This window comes from Cyanistes caeruleus, chromosome 14 (assembly GCF_971803275.1).
Source record: "Cyanistes caeruleus chromosome 14, bCyaCae1.hap1.1, whole genome shotgun sequence".
NCBI classification, from domain to species: domain Eukaryota; kingdom Metazoa; phylum Chordata; class Aves; order Passeriformes; family Paridae; genus Cyanistes; species Cyanistes caeruleus.
Genome location: NC_141714.1, coordinates 8,176,287 through 8,201,704, shown reverse-complemented (window position 1 = coordinate 8,201,704; position 25,418 = coordinate 8,176,287). Strand labels below are relative to the sequence as shown.

The 25,418-nt window shown below is 43.3% G+C and overlaps 1 protein-coding gene and 1 long non-coding RNA gene across 14 annotated transcripts in view; one reads left to right on the top strand and one right to left on the bottom strand.

Annotated features, from left to right (window-relative positions):
- PASD1 (PAS domain containing repressor 1) overlaps nucleotides 1-23,232 on the bottom strand; it is a 57,842-nt gene extending 34,610 nt beyond the window's left edge. For 9 of the 13 annotated variants that reach the window (XM_086850588.1, XM_086850596.1, XM_086850592.1 and 6 more), the window contains exon 1: nucleotides 22,929-23,232. The gene's annotated coding sequence lies outside the window, so the exon portion shown is untranslated. The remainder of the gene's footprint in view (nucleotides 1-22,928) is intronic. The other 4 variants (XM_086850593.1, XM_086850600.1, XM_086850601.1 and 1 more) reach the window with 4 other exon arrangements.
- Nucleotides 10,719-12,184, top strand: LOC147650543 (uncharacterized). Its single transcript, XR_015276445.1, has 2 exons — nucleotides 10,719-11,536; nucleotides 11,595-12,184. It is a non-coding gene; the product is annotated as an uncharacterized LOC147650543 (long non-coding RNA).
- Nucleotides 23,233-25,418: the final 2,186 nt, after the last annotated feature.

Genomic DNA, 25,418 nt, shown 5'->3' with positions numbered 1-25,418 from the left:
CAACTAATAGTTAAAGCATTATTTCATGCTATCTGCTATATTCTGGTACATTTTTTACTAAAGAGAGAACAGCAGAAGGAACTTTCTGTTTTGAAGAACCATCTGTCTTCAGAAGCTATCTAAAACTGCAAACATGTGAGTAAAGAAAATGTTTATTTATTGACTTGCTTCAAACCATCAAAATATTAACATTACCTTAGGATAATTCTTAATAGAACAGTCAGACTTGTGTCCCGAAACCAACAGATCCTATGAATGTTTCATTATAGATTAAATTTTAATTATTTGGTTATGTCACTCATGGCAAGGAAAAGATATTTCTATGAGAGATTCTGCCAATTTCTTTGTGATCAGCAATGAATAAAGCCTTCATCCGTCACCTAAAAGTGTCCCTGAACCCAGATGATTTGATTGCTTTTCCCAGCTATAACAACTGGTCTAATGGAAAACATTCTCTATGCATAAAAACTTTGTTCTTCTTGTATTTAAGTTTTCAAAGAATTTTGCATTGAAGTAACATATGGCAGTTAGGGAGTCTTCACATCTATACTGTAGGTATACATAAATCTATACCACAAGTATATATAAAATACGTAACATTTTAATTATGGAAATGTGCTGTGCTAATAATTTCTACAGACTTTGCATACAATGAAGTCATCAGAGAGCCCTCAATTACAAGATGCAGCACTTTGTGGCACGATGCTGTCACAAATAAGAGAGATAATGCATTCTCCAGCAATATGATTTATATGTCAGTATGCCTATGTTTCATTATTCTTGAGGCAACAAGAGGACATGACTGTGGTTGGCAGCAAAACAGCTAATTTCATTTTTAGAGGCAGAATGTAACCTCTTCAGTTAAGTGCTGCTGGTTCAACTACAAGATGCTTATGTAAATGGCATTTGAAAAACCAAACAGTGTAGCTGAATCCCTATGGTTGTTTAGCACAAGAAGGATCAGCATCTCTGCTGATGCCCAGCAGCCCTGAAGTCCAAACCCTGGTGCCGGTGCTGTGCCACTCACCCTGTGCTCCCAGCCATCCTCCTGTCACACAGAGACAGATGTTTTCCCCAGTGTCACAGCGAGTGGGCCAGAGCAGCAGCAGCTCGGCACAGCTGTGGCATTCCCATCTGCCAGAGCACCCCACAGGGCATCTCACCACTACTGTGTCACAGCCCAGCATGAAGGCATCACACAGAAACACAAAGACTAAACCAGGTGTAGCAAAGGAGTTGCATATCTGTGTTATTTAATCTGCTTGTTTCTTTCTACCTCAATCTCACCCTCTCCTTTCCTAGCCATGCCTTGCCTTCTGTTGTTCATTCTTTTCTGCCCTTCCCTCACTTAACCCTTCGTACTTAACATCCACTGGATCAAATTTTAGAGAATTGGATCTCTCTTGAACATGGTTTTTCTCCATCTTGTTTCTTATACCACCTGCCTTCATCTTTCTATTGCTTTTTCTTCTCCATGTTCTTCACTTTCCACTTCTCAAAAGAGAAAAAATATACTTTGACTTTTGACTGTGGGAACTCGGCTTGCCCAGGTCTGAGGCAGACATGACTGCCAGGTTCTCTTTAAGGACACAATGCCTGAGGAATCATGCTGGTGGGAAGCTGATGGTTTTTGGGTCCCATGACACCTTGGTCCAGCTTCAGGAGCACTGGGTCCTGTCCTGCCTGACAGCTCCAAATCCCAGTTTTAGACCCTCTTTAGAGGAACTGGGATCTCCCTCAGGTCAGTGGTAGAGCTGTGCAGCTCCAAGCTTTACAGAACACCACTCTACAGCCACAGGCTGAGGGATGTGATCCAGGCACAGCACACCCATCCACAGCAGCAACACACTCTGGAATTCTTTGGGGGTACTGTGACTGTACCTGCACTTTCATACGCCATCTTTGTTTGCTAGAACGTGGATGATGGTGGTCAGTAGGGGAGGGAACCAAATGTTCTGTGTTTCCCCTTTGTTAACCTGACAGAAGTGGACTTCTTGTGCTACTATTGTAACTGTTGCATCTCAGCGCACTCACTTATCTACAACATAATCTCCCCCAGTTTATTGAGCTCTAAATTTAGCTTGTTACCTGTGACAAATTTATGACTACATTCATTATAGCGATAACAGCTTCAGACAGAAGCAAAAAAGTGTCAGGATTATACAAAACAATTACACTCTTAAAAAGGCTGTAAGAGAACACTGTGATTCAACACAAAAGTGAAATGAAAGATACAGGCAGAAACAATGGTGATGTGTTGGGTTTTTTTGGTTTTGTTTGGGGTTTTTTTGTTTGATTTTTGTTTGTTTGGTTAGTTTTTTGTTTGTATGGTTTTTCTACCCAATATATGGTGCTTCTGAAAAAAGAAAGGCAGAAAAGGATTAAAAACTAACAGATACTTGAAAAGAAAATATGATTATTACAACATTTTGTTCCCTAGGATTTTTATCAGATGTTGGAGAAAATACCTGGTGAAGTATGCTCTGTTCTAGCAAATTGCTGAACCTTGCATGGTAAAAATACAACACTGTATAATATTATTCAAAAGTCTCTGGGGTTTCTGTAACAAGAAGAGCATGCATCTAACTAATTCTACTGATTTGTCTAATGGCCCCTTAAAATTCCCAAAACATGGCAAAAAGCAGAATGCTGATTCACAATCCGAAGATATATAAAACTGCACTTTTGGCACAAGCAGGGTAGGAAAAGAATGCATATGCAAATAGTATTTCTTCTGCAGTCTTGGGTGAATACCCATTTTCATTTGTTGTCATTTGATTATTATAGTAAAGGTAAATAAATGTGTGTTGTAGTATGAAATGAAGATATCCCACCTATAAACAATTCTTTACCATACCTGACTCAAACAAAGAGCCAAATAATCCTCAAATAATAACATGACTTGCCCTTATGTAGGATGAGAGCAAAGGTAGTTGTTTACAGTCAATACTTCAACACCAGTTGAGATCGTATGTTTTCAGGGGACTACTTCCAGGAAAGGTACATAGTGCTAAAGAGAAGGCAGGAATATTGAAAGTGAATGATGAAAAGTCTTTTGGACAGAATGTTCTCCGAAACTTTCAGCCCTTAAAGCTCTGTTTCTGGATGATCCAATCCACACATCCAAATGCATGTGTGTGGGGGTGAGTGCATAAACACGTATTTTACCTCAGAGCAATTTGCAAAAAAATACCAAGAGCAATTTCTACCAGGAAAGCAGTGGTGACATTCAGGATGACACCTGCAGTGCTCACCTCCTGATGTTGGGAGTTAAGTAACCATTGCTGCTAGGTACATGGGAAGGGAAGTGAGCAGAGAGCCCTTACTCCTGCCTCAGGCCACTTCCTATCATATTCCCTTCTCTGGCAAATCACAAAGGAGTGAGGGAGGCGGGAAGGTTAACCCAATAAAATTCAGCAATGAAAACAGTGACTTAACAAGCTAACAAAATTGCTCCCAAGGTATTGACTCTCCAGCTTAAAAAATTTGAGCACCATCTGATCATAAACCTGGTGTTGAAATTCTGGCTCATTTCAGGGTTTCATTCAGAAGAGTTTTAACACTTTAGAGCCAACCAGCAAAGGACAGTTTTAAAATAAACCAGCACTCTACTCTGTCAGCAGTGTTATCTTCTGCAGAACTGCCTGCGAAGCTGGTGCTGGGCACCCTGACCCCTCCTGCTCCATTTTCAGGGATTGACAGCTTGGAGCAGGGATCACCAGACTCCCTGGTAGGTGCTATGCATTACTCCCACCAAGAGGAGACAGCTCACATCAACTGCATTGGTGGCATTAAGTGAGGTCATTGGGTCCTTTTTTGGCTTTGGATTTCATTTTGGCAACAAGTTAGGTATAAGGACAAACACGTCAAAACTGCCTGTTTGGATGCATCACCCTGAAATCCCTCTTGTAATTCCTCCTCTATTTACTACGGGTGAAACTCAGCCTAAGCAGAGAGCTACATAAAGTCTATGTGTCATTAAACTGCCTACTTTTATGCCTTGAGCTCTCCCTGCACACGGAATAAATGTAATCATTAGACAGCAAAGAAAATCAGTGATCTAATTAAACTAAATACATCTCCTCTACTTTTCTGAGTAAGAGAAAATCCCCAGCAACTACCAGTTCATTTTAAGAGGCAACAGTAGTGTTCATGTCCTTAGCTGTTCTCTTTTTCTCTTCAAACAATATTTTTTTTGCTTTGTTTCTTGTCTTTCTCTATCTTGTATATAAAATGCATTTCAGATATATGAGTATGGTACAGATAAGGAGATGAGAACTTGTGCTTTGTGTTTGCTTATGCTAGAGGTTGAACTCGTATAACAAAAATAAAATGTGAGGCCTGAGGGGCTGCTTGCTCTGTACGCTAAAAGCAGGGGCCTTCAACTGCATCAAAAGCGGGTTCTAGGTAGTTTCAGGACCACCCTGCAGAAGTGCTCTGCTTCAGTGGGGCAAAAACACTGTGTATGACTTGGCTTCATGTTGCATCTACTCCCAGTCTGCAGGACCAGCAGATGGAAGGAGCTATTTGTGGACTGGAGGATTCTCTTTCAAAGGTATCTTCTGCCTACAAGCATTACTCCCTGGTCATCGCTCCATAAATGTGCTTCAGCTCATTTTAAAACCTGACAGCAGCCACGGTTGACATTGTAGTCAGGATGCAGCCATGAAAGTGATGTACTCACCACCCATGAAAGCAGGAAGAGTCTAGCAGCTCCCAGCCCCATTCAGGAAGGGAGCTTGAGGACTTCCACTATCTAAGCAGATGTTTAGCAGAACTGCTCCACACCTGCACAACAGGTCTTCCCCTCTCTGGAATGCTCAGATTGACTGTGTATGACACAAATCAGTGTCTGTTAGAAGCACACAGCTTGCTACACCTGCATCACCTTGACTGTGATCACACCTATGTCTCTGGATCCCCCTTCCAAGAAAGTGCAATTCAGCTGCTCTTCTGCTGCTGTTGGGTACAGGTGGGAAGGCAGCTGAATGGGCTGGATGCTGCACAGTCTGTCTGCAGACAGTCAGCAATCTCTGGCCTCATCATTTCTGCATTTCCTTAGATCTATTTGGTCCTCTATACAGTCTGGGGAGCACTTTGGCTGGTGAACTCTTGGAAGTTTGGTCCTTGTTCAGCATTCTTTGATTTCTACTAAGCAATGTCTAGTTTTCTGACACTTTGCAAGCAGCTTGCTGCCATCCGTTCCCCCATCTAATACTTTCAACTCAGGAAGCCTCAGCATGCTCTACAAACAGTTATCCATCCTTGTTGTACAAATGAGGAAACATTTGTACTCCTTTTTACAAGTGTCACAGCTTTAGGAAGCTGAATTTGAAACAGTGAATGCAGTTACAGACTAATTTTCAGCAATGCTGAAATCCAGCATAAGCACCTCCAAATACCGAACATTTTGGAAAAACTCAACCTAAAGCACTGACCCAAGGTCATGCAGCCGAGTTAAGAGTAAATCCAGATGTCCCAATGATTAGCTCTGTCTATTGGCATGCAGTCAAGTCCTCCCTCCTAAAATAAGCTTCCTGAAGCATCTAAGACTATAGTCTTAGAAGTCCCTTAAACACATAGCACTGATAAGACCTGATTTCCAAATGAAGGAGGGGGGAAAAACCCAGTTCATTATTTTTTCCTCAAGTGATCACTGAATGATCAATGAAAGGGCAGCTCAGAGTCATTTGATCTCAAACTTATTCCTATAAATAAAAAAGGGAAGATGCTTCTCCCTTTCAAATAACATGACAAAAAATGTTCTGCCTCAGTAATTCTAGACCTGAGTAATTAAATCTGCTCTGTTGCAACCTGTTTCCCATGTGTATCACCAACCTGGAATTTCTGGAACTCAATACATAAGGAAGCTATTCAATAAAAGGAAATGCTATGACAAAAGGATTAGAGCTGGTCTGAACCAGACTGAAAGACTCCATGTAACATAGAAGAATCCAGTTCCTTATCCAGAGTTCAGCTTTTCCATTTCAACCAGTATCTCAAACCAAACACTGCAAACTCAATGGGTCTTCCAGAGCCAGATGACCTCTCACCTCTGGTTCAGAGGCAGAAGAAAAGTGGGAACAAGTTGAGGAGACCTGTGCAGTATTGCAGCAGAAGTGGAACTGCACTACCTGTCTGTACAGTTTAACTGCTCAGCAGAATAGAATAAAACAGACTATTTCAGTTGGAAGGGACCTACAATGACCAGCAGGTCCATCTGCCTGACCACCTCACGGCTGACCAAAACTTAAAGTGTGGTACTATAAGCATTGTCCAAATGCCTCCAAATGCTGTCAGGCTTGGGGAATTGACCACCTCTCTATGAAGCCTGTTTCAGTTTTCGACCACCCTCTCCTTAAAGAAAGGCTTCCCAATGTCCAGTTTATGTAAAAGACCTGTGAGAAAACTATAAAGAGCTTTAGTAGTTAAAATTCAAAATCTTCCGTGCAAGCTTAGAGTTAATTCTACTTATCCATTAAATGAATATCAAAGGATTCACTGCAGCTGAACCAACTGATTTTATTTTATGTCTTTGGCTTTATGCATTCAAGTTCAAGCATAAGAAACTTCCTTACCCTCTTGGTTTAATTTGTTTAATTCTGGAGCATTCCAGGTATAATCTGCACCTAAATCAAAAGGCATTTAAACAAAGTATTTATATTTCAAAATTTGTCTTATCCTCATTTGGCTCTCAGAATTCCAGCTGCTTTCCTTAAAAGGTCTGCTCACATCTGCTCTCCAGCTGAGCCATGAACATGCCCCACTGACCTGACCACTGCCATCTCTGTAATCTTGCAGGTGAGAATAACCAGTAATGCACTCAGTCCCTGTAAGCATCAAGAGCCTTTCAAGATAGAGGAGGCAGAAAAAAAATCTAGCCTTTATATAATAGGGAAAAGTAGGATTTCAGAGAAAAAACACTGTTCAGATAAGGTGAGTAATGGGAACTGCATGCCTGAAGTGCCCTGGTCCTGTTCCCTTGGGCAAAGCAGACTGGAGGTGTCAGCATCTTCCAGGATTATTCTCTGCAATGGCAGTTGGTAGATATTTTTCTAATACAGAGCACAGCAGCATCATTCACACTGATTTGATTCTATTTGCGGCTGTTCCTATTCAAACTCGGCTAATCCGATCAAGCTATTTCTTGGCCTGTGCCTTAAAGCTGAGTAAGTAAACACCTTTCGTAAGGTCTGAGCTGACTTGTTTCAAGTGCACGATTAAGGGCTAGACTTGACGTTATAGTGAGAAAACCCACTTCATTACTTGCAATTTCCAAAATCACCCACAGGTGACTTGAAGTGGCACTTTTCCATCCAGTGTTTTACTCCTTGCATTGCAAATATATAAAACAGTCGCAAAAACGCACAAACAGCAAATATCTGTCTGTGTTTCACCTGCCCTAGAGAATGGCTCTTTGAGCTGAGAATAGCTCATAATGGCACCACTTGGAGACCACAATGAAAAATATTTTCTGTGACTACCAGACCTTCTCCACAGACATCTCTTCTTGTTTACGATGAAAAAGACAGACGATAAATATAGTCACCAAATGTATTTTGGACAAAGTTATACTCATTTGTACTATTTGCATTAAGTAACACTAGAAGATTAATGCACTAGAGAAGATGTTGGCCCAACTGTAATTCTTTCTCTGGTACACCAAGGACGAACTACTGAAGTTGACAAGCTTTTTTCAAGAAGAATTGTTGCCACTTATCCAGGTATTGCTAATAGTATAACTGATCTTGGAATAATATAACTGAGGTATTTTCTCCTTTTTTTTAAAACACACCCACAAGCTTTTCTTTCTCTTCTGAGGTACTTTTAACTTCACATCCAATATTCTCTTTTGCACTATCTTGCCCACATTGCTTCTCAATTAGCTCCTCAAAAGATGGTTATTTGTTTTGAAAGCTTTCGGAATAAAGGAAAATTAAAACAATTAGCTGCAATCATACTCATCATCCTGCATGGTACCATGGATAGGCACTAGAAATATAATGAGAAAGTAAAACTTTCCTTCAGGAAAAAGAGAAGATAAACATCCACAGATCTCTCATTACTTTCTTATCTTTTTTAGACTGCAAATATGTCAGTCACTGAAACACTTTCATACTAGGCCATTACTGTTACACATATTATGCACAAAGACCCAAGGCCTCATTCTGTCGTAGATAAACTATTCACACACATCCTTTTTTTTCCCCCTTATAGTTTATTTGCATGGCTAGCTGGATAATCAGTTATAATAATTAAATATGTCTCAGCATGGCTGAATGTCCAATTCACTTTGGAGATTTTCTTGGAGGCTTTTTTTGTTCTAAACTATTGAAGACCAGAAAACATGTGTCCCTCCCAGATGTTAATGTAAAAAGGATTTGATTAAACACAGAGGTCAGTGAAAGGGAACAGATCAAACAGCAACATTTCTGCTGCCATGCCCTCAAAGAGGCTCTGGCCTCTTCAGCTGCTGTGACCAGTTCTGCAGGGTCCCTTGCCCCTCACCACAGCATGAACAGAAGGATTTCTCACAAAATCCCCTCCTCAGGGTGGGGATGCAGGACAGAGAACTGGTCATGTTCCTCAAGGATGGGCATCCTTGGTATTAAGGACATATGTGTTTTTCTAGACATCTAAATTCTGTCTATGGGTTACTACAATTGTGCAAGCATACCGAATATTTTACAATATGATTTATTTCACATCTGCAATAGTCCAGTACTAAGAATCCTCCTAGTATGAGTCAAAATCAACACTCCAGTATGACTACTAAATGAAATACATGGGTCCCTCTCTCTCAAAGGAAAACTCTCCTCTACTTTAGTAAGTTAATGGCAGTAGCAATAGACACTGCCATCCTGCTGAACAATCCTGTGTTGTGACTGAGAAAGATGGTGGATCTGAATGTTCAACACCTCTCATAATCAAGTAAGAGACTAGCCCAGCTGAAAATGTTGCAGTGTGAGAACATATTTCACCGGGGACAGAGTGAAAAGAGCATTTAGAGCTTGGCCCTTCATTTAGCCAGATCCATTGGCACATGTCTCTATTTTTAATCATCTGTGTAATTTTTGGGTGAAAACAGCAGGATATATTTCTGTTTTCAAGAATTAGTGTAAACATGAGTTTTTTACTTAGGGCTTTCCTGACTGAAGCACCTTAAATTATATAACCATATACTAATGATGTCTGTTACTGTATTTAACAGAACAAAATTAGGCTGACTGAGAAAATCCACATTAAAATCAGCTGATGAAAGTTATCTTTCGCTGCTACTGCTACTATAGGGATCTATCTGGTAATGTACATGTATAAAAAACACGTAGAGCTTATTTCTGTGATAATCTAACTACGGAATACCACCAAGGCCAGCAAGAATCCTGACAAACATCTACACAGGAGCACAAAGCCAGCAGCAGAAGTAAAAAATACCTACGACCTTCAGCTGGTAATCCCAGTTTCCTTAGAATACCACACCATGCTTGAGAGGTGAACATTATCTGCACTCCCAGCCTCCTTCCTTAGTGCACTGCTTACGTACACATCTTCTAAAAATCACAAGCAAACTACACAGTAGTTTAACTGAAACTCAAACAGGGAAAACATTAAATTAGGCAGAGAGAAAACCTAACTTCCTCCTTCCTTTCCTTCCTCTCAGCAGCCTTTCTGCAAGAGATCAGTAGTGAAACTTATCTACTTCAAAACTGTTATTACACGCACCCTGTTATTAAACACGCGATTTAATGTTGACGTTTCTTCCGATTTAATTCTGTTTTAACAAGTGAGAAGTGCAAAACAAACAAGAAATTAAAGCTGTATCCTTAATTACTGCTTAAGTAGAGCAAGTACTTCAAAGAGCCAGCAGAGATATGAGGCAGCCACTCCCTGAAGGGGCATAGAGCACCTAATCCTGGCTCAGCCACCACACAAGGGCTGTGCTCACCACCACAGCTTGGCACAACTGGGCAGTGCAAAGCCAAAAAGAGGATGGGTGCTCAGGTTGTCATCTTCCTTTCAAAGCCAGAATTTACTGTGGTGCTATGAACATCTCCCAGTAGCAGAATCTCCAGTTTTGCACTCATCCCGAGGACAAGCACTGCACACTGTAAACCAGGACTGAGCTGGCCACGTTTATCAGGGTTAGTGATATTCAGGATTGTGCTTCTCACCCTCTGCTCTGCCCTCATGAGAGCTGACCTAGAGTTCTGCAAGCAGCTGTGGGGTCTCCAGCAGAGAAAGACGTGGACCTGCTGCAGAAAGTCCAGAGAAGATCCACAAAAATTATGAGGGGGCTGGAGAAGAGATGACTCTGGGGAAACCTCATTGTGGCATTCAAAGACTAAAGGCATTTTATAAAAAAGAGGAAGACATACATTTACATAGGTAGGTATTTACAGTATAAGGGGGAATGGTTTTAAACTAAATGAGATTAGATTTAGATTAGATGTTAGGAAGTGTGCCGGTTTTGCATTAATTGACATTTGGTGAGGAGGGAAGAAGCCACCCACGCAAATGATTTTTCTGAGAGAAGCTGCCAAGAGCTTCCCCTGTGCCTAGGAAAAAACAATAGCTGGCTAGCTCTGAGAATTGACAGCCTATTAAGCCATTAGAAGCTTGGTATAGTCTGTGAGACTCGTATTTTATAGACAAGCAAGGCCAAGAAATGTTTCTCTTGGCTTCTGGCTTTTGAAGAGGTGACGGGGTGCTGGTGGGACCCGCCCCGTGTGGCCTGCGCGGCCGGGCTGGGCCGGCCCCACGGGCCCGGCCGAGATTTTCTGCTCCCTGAGGGGCTGTGGGCGGGCTGCCGAGCCCCTCAGCGGGGAGTGCACCGGGCCCCGTCCTGACGGGAGGCTGGGGCCCCTTCGCTGCGGGGCCGGGCCCCTTCTCGGCAGAGCCCGCCGGTCCTTTTTCCTGCAGCACTGCCGGGCCGTGCCAGCCGGGGGCTGCATCGGCGCTGGGAGCGGCCCCGAGGCCAGGAGCGGCCGGGGGCGGGACTGCAGGGCTGAAAAATCAACGCAACCAGAACAGCAGCGTCCGGCCGTGGCTGCTTCAGCGTGGCTCGCAATGAACTTTGTTTGTTTAGCCGCTTTTAGCCAGCCATGGTGCGGACAGAAGGACAAAAACGGCAGCAGCAGCTCTGCTTGTTTTCGGCGCTCCGCATGAAGAAAAGTGCAGCGTGAAGCCGGCGGGCGGCACGGCTCACACGGTGTGGGCAGAGACCCCGTGAGCAGCAGCCAGAGGCACGGCAAGCGATCCCCTTGATGCACAGCCCGCATGAGATCAACTTTTCAGTGCCGCAGAACTCCGTAAAAACTGCTTCAGTTGATAAAGCTCGAGAACAAACGAACCTACGAACACCAATTCTCTCCCGAATCAGGAAGAGGAAAGGGTGAAGACACGTGAGGAAAACAACATGGGACACAGAGGTCAGAAGGAGTCAAATTCTAGTTAGGAGGGGATTGAGGAGATGCCTTGGTCTTTGGCTGAAATTCACTGCGTAAGGCTATGGTGAAGATATATGTTTCATATATAGGTCTTTGGCTGAAATTCACTGCGTAAGGCTATGGTGAAGATATATGTTTCATATATAGGTCTTTGTTTTTCCCCTGTAATTCATGAAGCACGTGGGGGGATGCAGCATTTACCCACAGCCCATGAGAAAAGGGCACTCGTGCTGGAGCGTGTGGATGCTGAAAAGCTGTAATCTAATGAGAAGCTTGAACAGAGAGAGAGATGAGAAACTCTGCTCCAGAGATAGAAGAAGAGCTTCTGTTCCCAGAGATAAAAGTAGAGAACTTTTGGGTTTTTTATTCTAGAACAGCTCATCCTTAAAATAGTACCCCATAAGTTGACATGGCCCATGAAAGCAGCTTTGGGAAAGCTGCAAGGCATGGGAGGGACTTTCACACTGCAAACAGATTTTCCTTTCCTGGGCAGCTGATTCGCTGTGACATTGAAGCCACGAGAGAATTCCCCCTTGTGGAGAAGCCTCCATGGAATGGTGAGAGAAACTCCCTACAAGAACTGATGAAAGACTATTGTAGAGGTGGTAACTGATTGAAAATGTCAGGTTTTGTATCTACTTTGTCCATAAGAAAGAAAAGAGGTTGTGAGGATGGGAGTGTTCTGATTCTTACTATTCTTTTAGTTCTGTTAATGAAGTTTTCTTTATACCTTTTAAGTTTGAGCCTGTTTTGCCTTCCTCCTAATTCATATCTCACAGCAGGAAATGAGTAAATAATTCTAGTACATGCACTGGTGATTTTAGCCCCTGCTAAACCCGCCACATGAATTGATACAAATTGGCAAACCTAAACCACAACAGGAGGTTCACTGTGAGGGTGGTGGAGCCTTGACACAGTTTTCTCAGAGAGACCATGGATACTTAAGCCTGGAAGTGTTCAGTGCCAGGTTGGGTGTGGCCCTGAGCAACCTGGTCTGGTGGAAGGTGTCCCTGCCCATGGCAGAGGGGTTGGAATTAGATGATTTTTAAGGCCACTTCCAAGCCAAACCTTTCAATGATTCTCTTTGGCTGTCTTCAAAGTGAGCCCCTGGTTATGATCAGTGTTGTCACAAAATGTAGTCCAAAGTACCTAAACTTATTTCTTCTACACTTAAGTTAAAATTAATAAGAAATCAAGTACAGTGCCACAAAATGCTTCCCTTTAGCCTCAGATGCTTGTTTACCCTTGCTGTAGTAGCTGAACTGCTGAATGAAATATTTACAACTACTCATGCAATCAATCTCATTTTCCTTAGGAAATAACTGATTAGGTACCTCACATCTGTTTCTGACAATGATTTAAGTCTCTGCTGATCCCTGTCCAAACCTGACATGAATGTTAATGTTTTAGAAACTGTCATCCTCAATAGGAGGGTGAAGACAGACTCTCTGTGTCTGGTGGTGGTTTACTGCAAAGGGGAATCTCTGCTGCATCTGCAGTTGAAGAATGATGCAACCAGCTTTCTCTAACCTTGTGACGCAGGGCTTCGGAAGCCTGGCAAGAGACAGAAGCTAGAGTAAAACTCAATGCAGAATTCTCTTGAGAATTATCTTCTTATCCCTGTCAGAAGTTGTTAATATCTCCCAGATGTTTGCTTTCTTCATGCAGAGTAGCAATCCTGCTCCACCACACTGCAGCATTGCATGTCATTCTTCCACCAATGTTTCCCCATCAGGGCCCTTTGATAGAAGCTGCTGCAAGTGTTGCAAGGTTATGAGAAAAATCAGCTGCTAATAAAGCTGATTGACATTATACCCTCATAAAGCATGATGTTCATGTCAGGAAAGACAAAAATTAATTCCAAGTATTTTCTCAAATAAAAGCTGTTTCATGGGTAAAGAGTCAATGCCAACACACTATTAGAGAAAGCTAATGTTTAGTTAATCTAATTCATCCAGAAATCCTCTTTTCCGCAAGAAAATTACCAAAAGAACTTGCAAAAAAAAAAAGAAAAAATAAGAAAAAGAAGTATTTATCTCAATATGCTCCTTAATTTTGCAAGAGCAAGGGAGAAATCTTCATTCCTCTTAGGTCAACTGCAAAGCTCAGCCACCTTGTGCCAAAGATTCCAATGACAAAAAAGTTGGTCTCTATTACTCCTTCTGGTAAAGGTGATAACTGGGCTTCCTAAATTCTGACAAGAACAACTAGGTCAGAAGAAAACTTTTGGCAACACTTACCAGGTTTTACCTCAAGGTCAAAGGACCAAAAAAGTGAAATAAATGAACATTTGCCTGCAAATAACCTTATAGAGCTATAATTCAAATAGAAATTAAGTCTGTGTAAGTGTCTGGAGAGTAATCTCTGAAACAGTCAAAAATGCTGCATAAAAGTAGATTTCAAACACAATCCAAAGATTAAACTGTCAATTCATCTCTCTTATGACTTCTATACATCATAGATAGGCATTATGCCTTCTATGTAAAGCAGACCATTATCTGATTTATCCACCAATATGTCTTCTTATTCAAACCAGACTCTATTAGAAAATCCCAGAAAAAAACCTCGGCACTGCAACTTATTTCAAAAGTTGATGATTTATATTTATAAAATTTTACTTACTATACAACTAAATTCATGTTTGTTAATATAATACACTATCTCTAGCACAATTTTAGAGAAAGATTCTATCCCAGGTGGATAATTTATTAATAGTCACACTCTTTCCTTAAAAAAAAAAAATCAAAAGACAGAAATTTTTCTTGTTGGTGTTAGTCTTTTTTTCATCCCCCAAGTGAAAACAAATTCTGCTCTAGTCACAACAGTGTACTACCAACAAACTCATCATTCTAACACTTCATACTCCATTTGAACACTCCTTGCCCTTTTAACTATGAATCTGTCCAATATAAGGAAATTGGCTCCAGATTCAAAACATGTGCCCTGGATAAGACAAAGTTCTGACTCAGCCTCATTTCAGGTTTACAAATGGGTTAGTGGCAATTTTAGTAAATTTTTTTTGAGTTATTCTTCTCCCATTTTAGGCAATGGATCTTTGCCCTTTCCAGACAATACACCAGGACTATTGCAGAATCATATATACTTTTCTTTTAACAGCCTTCTTCTGGGAGCCTCTCTCTCCATATTCTGAATTTTTTCCAGAAAGTCGAAAACCAGAATTGCTGACAATTTTCCCATGTAAAATAATTTCCAGCAAGGGTTCCTGAGTTGTACAAACTTCCCCTAATAATGGACTTCAGCTCCAGTCCCAGTGAGACATAGATACCAGCAGCTTGCTGTTGAAAGGCCAAGTCCCATGAGATGCAAAGATGGCTCAGATAAGAACGTGCTTTCTCAGAAGTCCATGCTGCAGCAGAATTAGCAATAAGAATTCTCTATCCCAATTTGTCAGGACTGGCACTCAAGGGCAAGTGTAAACTCCCTGTGCAATTACACATCACTGCTGCTGTGTGGGAGGTTAAACCCAGTTTATGACGGAAACAAAATACAGTAATTCACTTTTCCTATGTTGACACATTGTCTCGACTAATGAGAAGGCTCAGCCTTCTGCATAAGCAAAATTAAACAGAAAATGTAGGTGTTAAGATTAGCAGAGTTTGTTTTATTAATACTTCCTGCTGTGCCCTTTCCATGGAAAGCCTGCCCCAAAAGGAAGCCATTAGATTTATTCAAGAGAAAAGGCAAACTATTAATACTCATCTTTAATATACACATCAGTAGCAGAGTCAACCCTACCTTTTTGTCTCATGTGACTCATTTAACACACATACTTATACATCACTTAATAAAATTAGATTTGAAACAGTTTTATCAGAGTAAATGTTTTTAAGTTACTGTAAGTTGAGCCAGTGTACATTGCACTCAGGACAAACAGGTTTATGGTCAAACCTCTTCAGCAAGGGGTGTAACCCTCCCCAGCTATTAGAGCCTCCCTAATTGTTCCCTTTGCTGTGACAAGCCAACAGTGGACCAAACACACAGCATCCTCCTCTATACATAACTACCTATTTGAAGTTTGAGCAACGGAGCTTTGCACAGCCGAAACCCAAGGACTGATCCCGAGGGAAATCCATTTTTCTCTTCAGCTGATACTTTGGGACAGGTTCCCACAAAGAAACTGGTGGAAGTTCAACCTCTGTCTTCATCAGGGCCAGGGGTTTATCTCACTCCCTTCAGATAAAGCCTCTGCATTGGCTTGAAAATCTTCCTATAATGCTGTCACATCTATGCAAAATACCTGCTGCCAATGGGAGCTCTTATCAGCTCATCTATTGCTCATTAATTATCCAAAAAATGGTTTACTTAGTATGCTATGGTGAAAACTTTATTGTCCAGAAGCAATGCACTGCACTGTGCTGTGCATTAAACCAAGATCAAAGTAGGCTGAGCCCAGAAGAGAACCAACAAACCTTATTAATGTCTTTTAAGCATGTGTGTATGCCTGTGTTTGTGGGCTGAACAGATGAAGCAAGAGAGGAGATTAGCATTTTTATAGATATGATTCCTGCCATTGCTACATACTTGAAAAGCTTGCCTAGGCTTGGGCAGTTTGTAAACAAGAATAAACACACCTACAAATATATCTGCATTTATCTATTAGTCAATCAGTTAATCAATCTGTCTATAACTAACACTAAACAAAGCACCTCACATTTACTTATAGATGGGGGGAACACCTTGATGATCCTTCCAACTCAGAATATTCCATAATCATGGGGAGACAGGGGGCCAGTGCAGGTCTCTGCTGAGCTGTGATGCTGTCATTGGATAAAGAGGAGTGAAGCTTCTGCCCAGAGCCTGGCACAGAGAACAGTGCAGGTACAAGTGCAGGTGCCACCCAGCAGCCAGCCAAAACCCAGGAAACTCAGTGTAAAACTCTGAAAACACACTTCTATTTGACTCAACAGGCCTCTGCAGAGCAGACAGGAAGAACTGAGGTCCCAGAAGCTAATAGAAGGTGATATGCAGAGTGGCAGAGCTCTCCATGCAACGGGAGAGTGGTGCAGGGAAGACCAAATCCTTTGCTGTCCCTGCCTGCTTGGGACACCAGGTGACAGGCATCCAGCAGGAGGGTGGTATAGTTGTCCCAGTCAGTCAGCTCTGCAAAGATCAGGTAGAAAATGTGTTGAAGGCAGTTGTTAGCCAGGGTCACTTCTTTGATCATACATGGAACATGTGCATGGCCTGCAAACCATCTGACGCTCACCTTCTACCACCTGCAACAGGAGCCTAATTCCAACTGCACAGGTGTGTGTATTTGTGTGTGTGTATTTGTGTGTAAGCACCAGTCCTCCAAAGTCAGAGTTCCAAGGTCTTGCTCTGTCTCCCTCTCTCTCCCCCAAAGAAAGGTATGTTTTGCAGTGTTCTCAGTGGCAATGTTTAGTGAGCTTCTTGGTTACCATAGTGTTATGCGCTAAAGGAATGTCGACAAATTAAGCAATTGTACAATTGTGTTTGCCTAAGAATACAAGTCAGCCAGATGATTCAATGTATTTCAACAGCTTCATGGAGTTTGGTTAACACACTTCCTTTTCTGCCATCTCAGCACTCATCAGTGCTGACATTTTTCAATATTTCAATTTCCCTTTACCGGCAGGTTGGCAGGTAGGCAACCTCTGCTACAGGCTAAATTGAGCTGCTTTCCTTCTTCCTTGCCCGCTTCATTTTTGTCTTGTTTTATCAACTTCCTTCTCTCTTTCTTGTAATAAATGGACATCATATATTCAACTTTAACCACACTGTGTTTTAAAAGTTACTAATTCATCATTAATGGTCAGCAGTCACTTCTTTCTTCTAGATTTTATCCTGCATGATTTAGAGAATTTTGCTCTGATCAGCACCAGAGCAGAGCTGATACTAAGTCCAGGTGTCCAACTTATTTTTAGGAATATCAGGTTAAAAGGGAACATCAACCCAGCCCTCCAGTCTTGGAAAACAATGCTGGAAAACAACAGCATCTCTTCAACCTGCCAAGAAGCAACAGAAGCCTGAGAATATATCCTCACATCATACAATAAACTTACGATACACATAAGAATCATGTAAGATTAAACTGTTCTGTGACACAGCAAAGGGCAGGTGAAGATCACTGCTAGTACTGCAAGTCCATGGAGCCACGCATTTATGCTAGCAACAGATCCCAGAAAATATACAATGAATTATAATATGGTTACTGGAAACACAGTCTGAAAGAAAAATGTCTTTGGCCCAAAATCTGATGAACAGGTTGAACCAGGGAGCATGCCAGAAAAATCTGCAGGCAATTGTGCCTGTCAAATGCTACAAAGAGTCTGCACTGTACATTTTCAATGTCTAGTGCTTGAGAGGAACTCAGATGTGGGAGAAAAAAGATTCAAACCTGCAGCAACAGAAAAAATTATTTCTTGCCTCATCTCCCAAGAAAACAGCAGAAGACTTGATACATGGGGTTTAAATAACTTTAATTTAATAAATAACTAAAGTTAATTAATAACTAAAATTTAATTAATAACAGTATTTGTTTGTAAGCAAACAAGATCTATTCTCTTTTCAAGCATACGTTAAAAATATGACTACACTGCAGACCAAAGAACTAATTCTGCAAATGTAATTTCCTATCTCCAGGAACTCTCTAATTTAATTGTATAATCTCTTTCATAAGATTATCAAGATCTATCTCAAAACTACCCTAACTGAAAGACTCTTATGCAACTTCAGTCCTTGGGCAGCTACAAACTTTCTTCTAATTCCCCATCCAAATTCATTTATGGCCAATTTATAAAATTTGACCTAGTGCAGATGCTATCTTTTAGCTTATTCTTTTCTGCCCTCTTGCTATATAGTATCAAGTGTGTGTAAAATACCCCAATATAGCCTGTTCCTTCATTGGTTCACCTGGCCTGAGCTAAATAACTGATGCTCTTTTAACATCACTTTGTACAACAGATGGTCTGTTTGTATAACCGTATCTCTAGCCCTCCTACTGCTGTAATTTAACATTTCTTAATGGGAATGTCCAGAATTAAGCAGTAAACCACTCCAAAAGCAATGTGGAGCTTTTGTATTTTGTATCTTGTATGATGATTTGAACAATGATCGTATCACGTTTCCCTGAATTTCTCATATTATTTTCCTTTGATATCCAGGGATGTCAGCGGTCCCCTTCCCAGCTGTATCTCAGTGCTTGCTCCCAGACACCTTCTGAGCAGCCAGTGCATTCACATCTCTCCCTTCTGTCATGGACAACTGATAAGCTCCTATTTCACACTGGAAATTCTTGTTACTGGTCTCCATGCTTACAACTTTACTTGACTTTGCATTCAGCACTATTAAATGCCACTTTATGTCTATCATTCCCAATCAACAAAGTCATCTAAATTCCTTTCATGTGATAATCTTATCCTCCTCTCTACTGACAATACCTCCCAAGTTTCTGTCATCTCACACAGCTCCTGGGCACACACCCAGACCCTGCACACAGGTCAGAGCAGATCCATTCACAGGTCCAAACCTGGTCCCAAGGGAGCAACACCATCAATCTCCCTCCATCCTGATGACTTTCTCTGAATACCTCTTTCCATTCAGACAACTTTATTTGCATATAATGGTTGTAGCTTTTATTTGGCCAGGTTCTTTTCCACATTTCAATTCTTGTCTTGAACCACCATCTTCATTTTAAGCCATAACATCCTGTGGGGCAATGTATCAAATGCTTGGCTTTAGATAAATGACATTCCTACCCTACCCCATCTAAGTAATCTGTTATAGGAAAAAGATGTTAGATTTCTCTAGCACAATCCATCTTTGATAAAATCTTGTTGTAATTTAGTCTGCTTCCTCATTATTTCCATGTCTAATTATTCTTTCCTACAAAACACGTCATGAGATGCTGAGTACTGTTGTGTTCAAACCAGCTGGCCTAACATTTCCTGCATTGTTTTTTTATTTTCTGACTCTCTAGGGACTCCCTGTAATAGACACAAATTCTTGTCTTTTTTTGCATCTGAAGAGCTATGGGAGAACCTTGCTGCAAGCTATGCAAGCCCGGTGCCACTTCTTTCAGTATTCTAGGACTGGGATTATTGTCTCATGAAGATATTTAAGTTTTGATGTTTTCCCTGGATTTTTTTGAAACTTTTGCTATGAATAGCTTTTACTTGCCTGCAAATTTGTGAGTAATTACACTCTGTCCCATATTGTACAGAAGGTTCTGTTTTCATGAGAAAGTTGTGTCATTATTTAGAGACATCAGGTCCCCTTCCAGTTTAGACATGTCTAATTTCAGTTCTGTGCAAATTGACTAAGTGCAGGTTTTGGTTGAACCCAAATAAGCTCATTTGAACCAAAATGATGTCCTTAGACAAGATCACATCAGATTCATCAAATCACTTTAAAAACAGACTTAAACTGATTTGGTGTAATTTCCTCATGTAGACAAGGCCAAATACAATAAAGGAATATGAAGTAGGTAAAAGTCTCTCATTAATTGTACACACCCTTGTGGTTTGACTGAATCTGGTGATTCTGAGGCTGGGAAAATGTGCAGCCAGCAAGCCCAGCTGTGCACAGAGCTCTTGCTGTGGTCACTTCAGCCGCCCTTAAATCTGGGCTTAAGTGAGATGGGAGTAACAATAAATAGGGTCTTGCAGGACTTCTTTACAGGGACATTGCTCCTTCAGTTTATGGGCCACGGGGCATATAAGCCTTTTGGCCACACCAAAGTAGCAGTGAAACAAGGCAAAAAAATGGAATGGCCTCAGCCTGTGCTGAGGATGGGACAGAGCTGGTGGAGCTACAGCCAGGTAAGACCATCACCAGGGCCATGCTGGTGGGCACAGAGCTGCTACTGCAAGAGTACATTGAGCAGAGCAGGGCCCCAGCTGAGCCAGGACACAAAAGAAGTGTGTCATCCAGGTCCTAACAAATAAATACAGTTGTTGCACCTGCCTGACTTCCCTGACAGAGATTTGTAACTGAAGTGATAAGAGAGGTCTATCATTTCAATAATACCAGAAAACACTCGTTCATACTATTTTGGTATTTTGAAGTTTTATTGTTCTGCTTAAAGCCATATTATTTCACAAGGATCTGTAACTGTTCCAGTACAAGCCCTAATACAGTTGTTCTGATATAGGCACACACCTTATTTCTCCAGTCTTGAAAGAGTGATCTTGGCATTAAAACCTTTAACTGTTACATGTAAATCTTGGGAGGCTGAGTAATTTAGGACAAAACAAAGCAACTCCTGTGCATAGACAAGCCCTGGCTCCAAACCATAAAGACATCCTAGCAATATTTTGATACTACTAATGAGCAGAAGTTGGATTTGATATCAGTATCTCCACAATATAATGCCACTTCCTCTATCATGAGACTTTAATTATGAACTATTCATTTGCTAATTCTAATCTTTGAGCTATTTTTGTGTAGTTGATGTATGTCTTAAACCAGAAAGATAATATAATATATATATATAGTCTCAGTGGCTAAAACCCAGGAACCATCACATATCTTACTTAAGTTTGCAGTTTATAAAAGCATTTCAAACCAATTTTACTTTTTCCTCTAATCAAGTAACTGTAATCCACAGCTTGGAATGATCAGGATAAGTGAGCAGCAAGCAACCACTCCTAAATCCATTTTCATCCTTCCTACTACCTCTTCCAGAAAAATTATAAAGATTGTTAACACGTGTTTAGCCCAAGAGATACGAATGCCTCCCTTCCACACACATTTCAACTTCTGGCTTTCTCTGGAGCTTCCTGTCCTCATTAGTGCCTGCTGTATTTGTCAGGGCTCTGTCAGCCGCAGAGCTCCAAGTGCTGTTGTTCTGGTCCTCCCTGGTGCAGCGCTGACACACTGACTTACTCCGATTAGCACGTTACATGAGAATGATCTCTTTTATTTTAAAATACAGTTTCTAAAAAACCCAAAATCCAAATGCATTTTTCTGTCTGTATAACTATGGTGAGGGCCTGCAGCCTAGGAAGTTTATAAAAATTACACAAATTCCCAACCAAAACACCATATTGTCCGACATTCAGTACCAGGGCTTCACATTGCATACTCTTTAAAGTGTCTGCTGCTTCAAACAACATCCGTTAAATCTGTGAGGACTATAAGGACTACATATCAAACCCATGAAGATCCAGCTGTCTCTTTAAGCCAAATTCACATTTCCAGAGCTAGGGATTAGCCAGCAGTGATCCAGAAAAATAAGGACAGGGGAGCACTGGCACTCTGTTCAAAAATGAAGGAAGTGACTCCTCATGTATATACCAGAACATCTCATCCCTCTAGTGAAATCAGCACCACAGCTTTCACTGCACACAACAAAGTAAACTTCAGCTAATAAATAACCCTACCCTCCCCAGGCAGGTAAAGCATAGGGCTTTATCAAACACTGATATCAAACACTTTTGATTTCAGGGACATTATTTCTGGGGCCACTCCACTGCTCTAGGAGACAACTTCATTCAGAGATCAGGGGTAGTTGGCACTTGGGTGCCAGTTTTGTTCCCCAAAAAGGGACTGATGTACTGGACTTCCCCAAAATCCACTGAGCAGGGACCTGCTCCGCTATGGCTCAGGAGCCTCCTGCCTTCGGGGACTGCGACACTTCACAGAGGACTACAGCTGTCCAAACTGCGTGTGACACCTCACTGATGAATCACACAGGGCTCAGCTCCGACCTGTGCTTCCAGTGCGAGCTACCCAGAGCAATCACTTCACAATTTCCGCCGCTAAGGACCAAGGCGTGGAGTTATCATTCACAAATCCATGTCTGGAACATTCTTAATTCCCCACTTATACTGTAAACATTCTGTAAAATCAAATGACGCAACAATCCTGGTGGGAAGAATGACTTTTCAACCTGTATTTTAGAAGCTGTTTTTAGGTGTAAGACTCATTTCGGAGATTTTTCTCCACACTGTTTTCAGTCAAACACATTCCTTGAATGACGAACTTCAAGACAGAACGAGAAGCCTGCGATCAGACCAGTTTCAGTCTCCTGAAAATCTGTTTCCCTCAATCTCAAATCACCACAGCTCTCAGCTGCGCTCAGTAGCCCGTGGCTCCCTGCGGCGAGGTCGGTGGGTGCTGAGGGCCGGGGATGTCGGTGCCCGGCCGGATGCACCGCGCTCCTGCATCCCGATCCCGGCGTCCCCTTCCCGCCTGCCCTCTAGAGTGTCGGCCCCGGACACCCTGCGGTGCGTCCCCTGCCCTGTCCTGACCGATGCGGATTTTTTAAGGAAAAAATCAGAGGACTTGCGGCTGTCTGTTCTCCTTTTCATAACTTACCTGCGACCGTACCGGCAGTGTCCGACGGAGGTAGGGCGGAGCGGCGAGTGCCGCGTACCGGCCCTGCAGCGGTAAGCCGGGGCTTTTCCAGGGCTGCCGCCGCTCCCTGAGGGCTGCGAGGACCCTCCCTCCTGCACGCCTCACCCCAGTAGGGTTCGCGTTCCCCGGGGCCGTACGTACCGTCTAGGAAGATGAGCGTCCTGGAGCCGCTTTCAGTGCCATGCCCAGTCCCGGCGCGGTGCTCCCCCAGCGACAGGGGTTACCGCTGGCCGCGGGGTCCCGCTGCCCGGCGGTGACATGGCATGAGCGCGGGCAGGGCAGGGGGCAGTGCGGGAAATGCGCTACGTGGGGGTGAGCGCACGGGGGGCGCAGGCTGCGGGCAGCCGCGGCGGGACCCGTGAAACTCGGCTGTGGCGGCGGCCGGTTGTGTAACGCGGCAGGCTGGGCCCGGCCCCCCGGCACTGCACAGGCGCGCTGCTTTCCCGCCGCGCCGCCGCCGGCACTAGCCGCCGTCGCCCGTGGGCAGAGCGCAGAGCGGAGCTTACGGGAGGTACGCGCGGGGACCAGTCCACCTCCGCGGGCGCGGGGCCCGGACAGGGCCGGGCAGGTGGCGCGGGCAGCGGCGGTGTCGTATGCCGGGAGGAGCCGGCGAAAAGTAGGTCACTGCCGCCGATCCGCGGGTACCGGCCGCGAGGTGGCCCCGGCCGCGGAGTCCTACCGGGACCGGCCCGTCCTCCCTCCGTGCGCGGCTCTCGCCGAGCGCAGCGGAGCAAGGCCGGGCCCCGGCTGCCCCGACGGACCCCGCAGCCGTTCTACGCTTCCCGCCAGGCTCGCGGCACCGGTTCCCTCCGCAGCATGAGCTGTGCCCTGACGGGATTAGTCATCCTGTACCGTGAGTCACCCATTTAACATTTGCCGCTTCCTTCCTCATAGTTTTGGGGGTTTTTTTTGTTTATTTTTTAAATTCCCTTTCTCCACTGTAACTATTTACCCTCCTCTCCAAAGACAGCGGGCAGCTCTTTTCCCCTGCCCGCGACTACAGCCGTGCGTTGCTGCGGGCGCGGAGCCGCAGCCGGCAGCGCTAGGAGCAGCGGGTCCCACCGGCGTTGCCACGGTGCTGCCGGACAGTAGGGCAGGGGCCACTGCTCAGTCGTGCCATGTGGTCCTGCCCATCACCAGAGTCTGGTTTATGTTCCTCTTGTATCTGGAAACAGTAGGTACCAAAGCTGAGGCATTAAGACTGTTCTGAAATCTCTTCTCTCTTCAAGGCACTACCAGATGGGGACCAGCGCTGCAGTGGGAAGCCACTGGTTGACAGCACAACTGGGACGCCTCGGGAGAACATTGCTGGGTCCCTGACTCTGGACCCAGGCTGCTCCAAGCAGCTTCCAAAACTGAGTTCACTCCTTTATAAACAAGTTAATTTTTGGGGTGCTTTTTTCCCCTCTCCAGCTCCTCTTGGAAAGCTGCTCCTTAACCTATGCAATGCTGGAAGATCTGCTCTGTCTGGGAGCACACTGCTGCCTAGTAGGTCGTTGCCACAGCTGGCATCCTTACCACTGGCTTTCTTTGTTCAGCCAAAATTTCTGTTCCTCTCCCAGCCCTTGTTCTGCTGGAAGAAAGGGGCAGGCATACAGGCAGCCTGCATGGCTACATCTCCACATATGCCAGTGCCCCAAAGCACAGCATGGGGACAAAATCAGAACCACAAATGGGATAGGACAAAAGACTTCGCTATGAGGTTTTTAATGTGAACCTGATGCCAGTGAAGAAAGGGAAGTGACATTGTTACAGCAATAACCCTGAGGAACATCAACTGTTATTGATGAGGACAAGTAAAAGGGCACATTTGCATGCAGCTAATATTTAATATTTACTTTCCTATTGGAGGCAAAGAAAATAGCTTGGTTGTGCTGCCTACCACAAGTGGCAAATCTCTTTTTCTCCCTTAGAACGGGTTTTTGGCATGTGGCCTCGTCTTGCAAAACACAGCAACCCTCCCCTCATTCATGTGGTAAAAATCCTTCTTGCTCACTTGCAGGCGAGATATGAACAGATATCAAATGCAGCGTTTCTCTCCACTTTTACTTGGGTTAAGATGTGTCTCTGCAGCCTGAAGTGCAGCCCTGTCACAGCAGTGATCATCACCACTTGGATGTCACTGCCTCCCTACATTGGCATGCAAGATACACATTTGAGGAAGTAGATGAGGAATGATGAGAACATCAAACTCTGTGACTGATGCACTTTAAGATTAAGCACCCACAGATGGATGGGTGGAAGCACAGGTAGGCAGGATGTGGCCCTGAAGGTAGGTTTCCCCTCAAGGTACAAGTGCCACAGCCATTGCCCTGAGTTGTGCTAGGAGCTGGCCAGGGGTGCTGGCAATGCTGGGACCCTTCCATGGCCACCCCCCCTTCCCACAAGCCTGACAGGCACAGGAAACAGCATCAACACTGCCTTCTAATAAAGCAAACTGTTCAGAAATACCATTTTGCCTCATTAAAAAACTATTTGCTGACCAGAAATCATGTTTTATTTGAAGTGTTCCAGTCAACATTCCTGCAGCCCCTGGCAGGTAGAGCTAGAAGACTGGGCCAATCCTCCTGCAACAATGGTGAAGGAGTTTAACACACTTTCTGCCAAGATCTTTCTAAAAGTTAAGAAAGA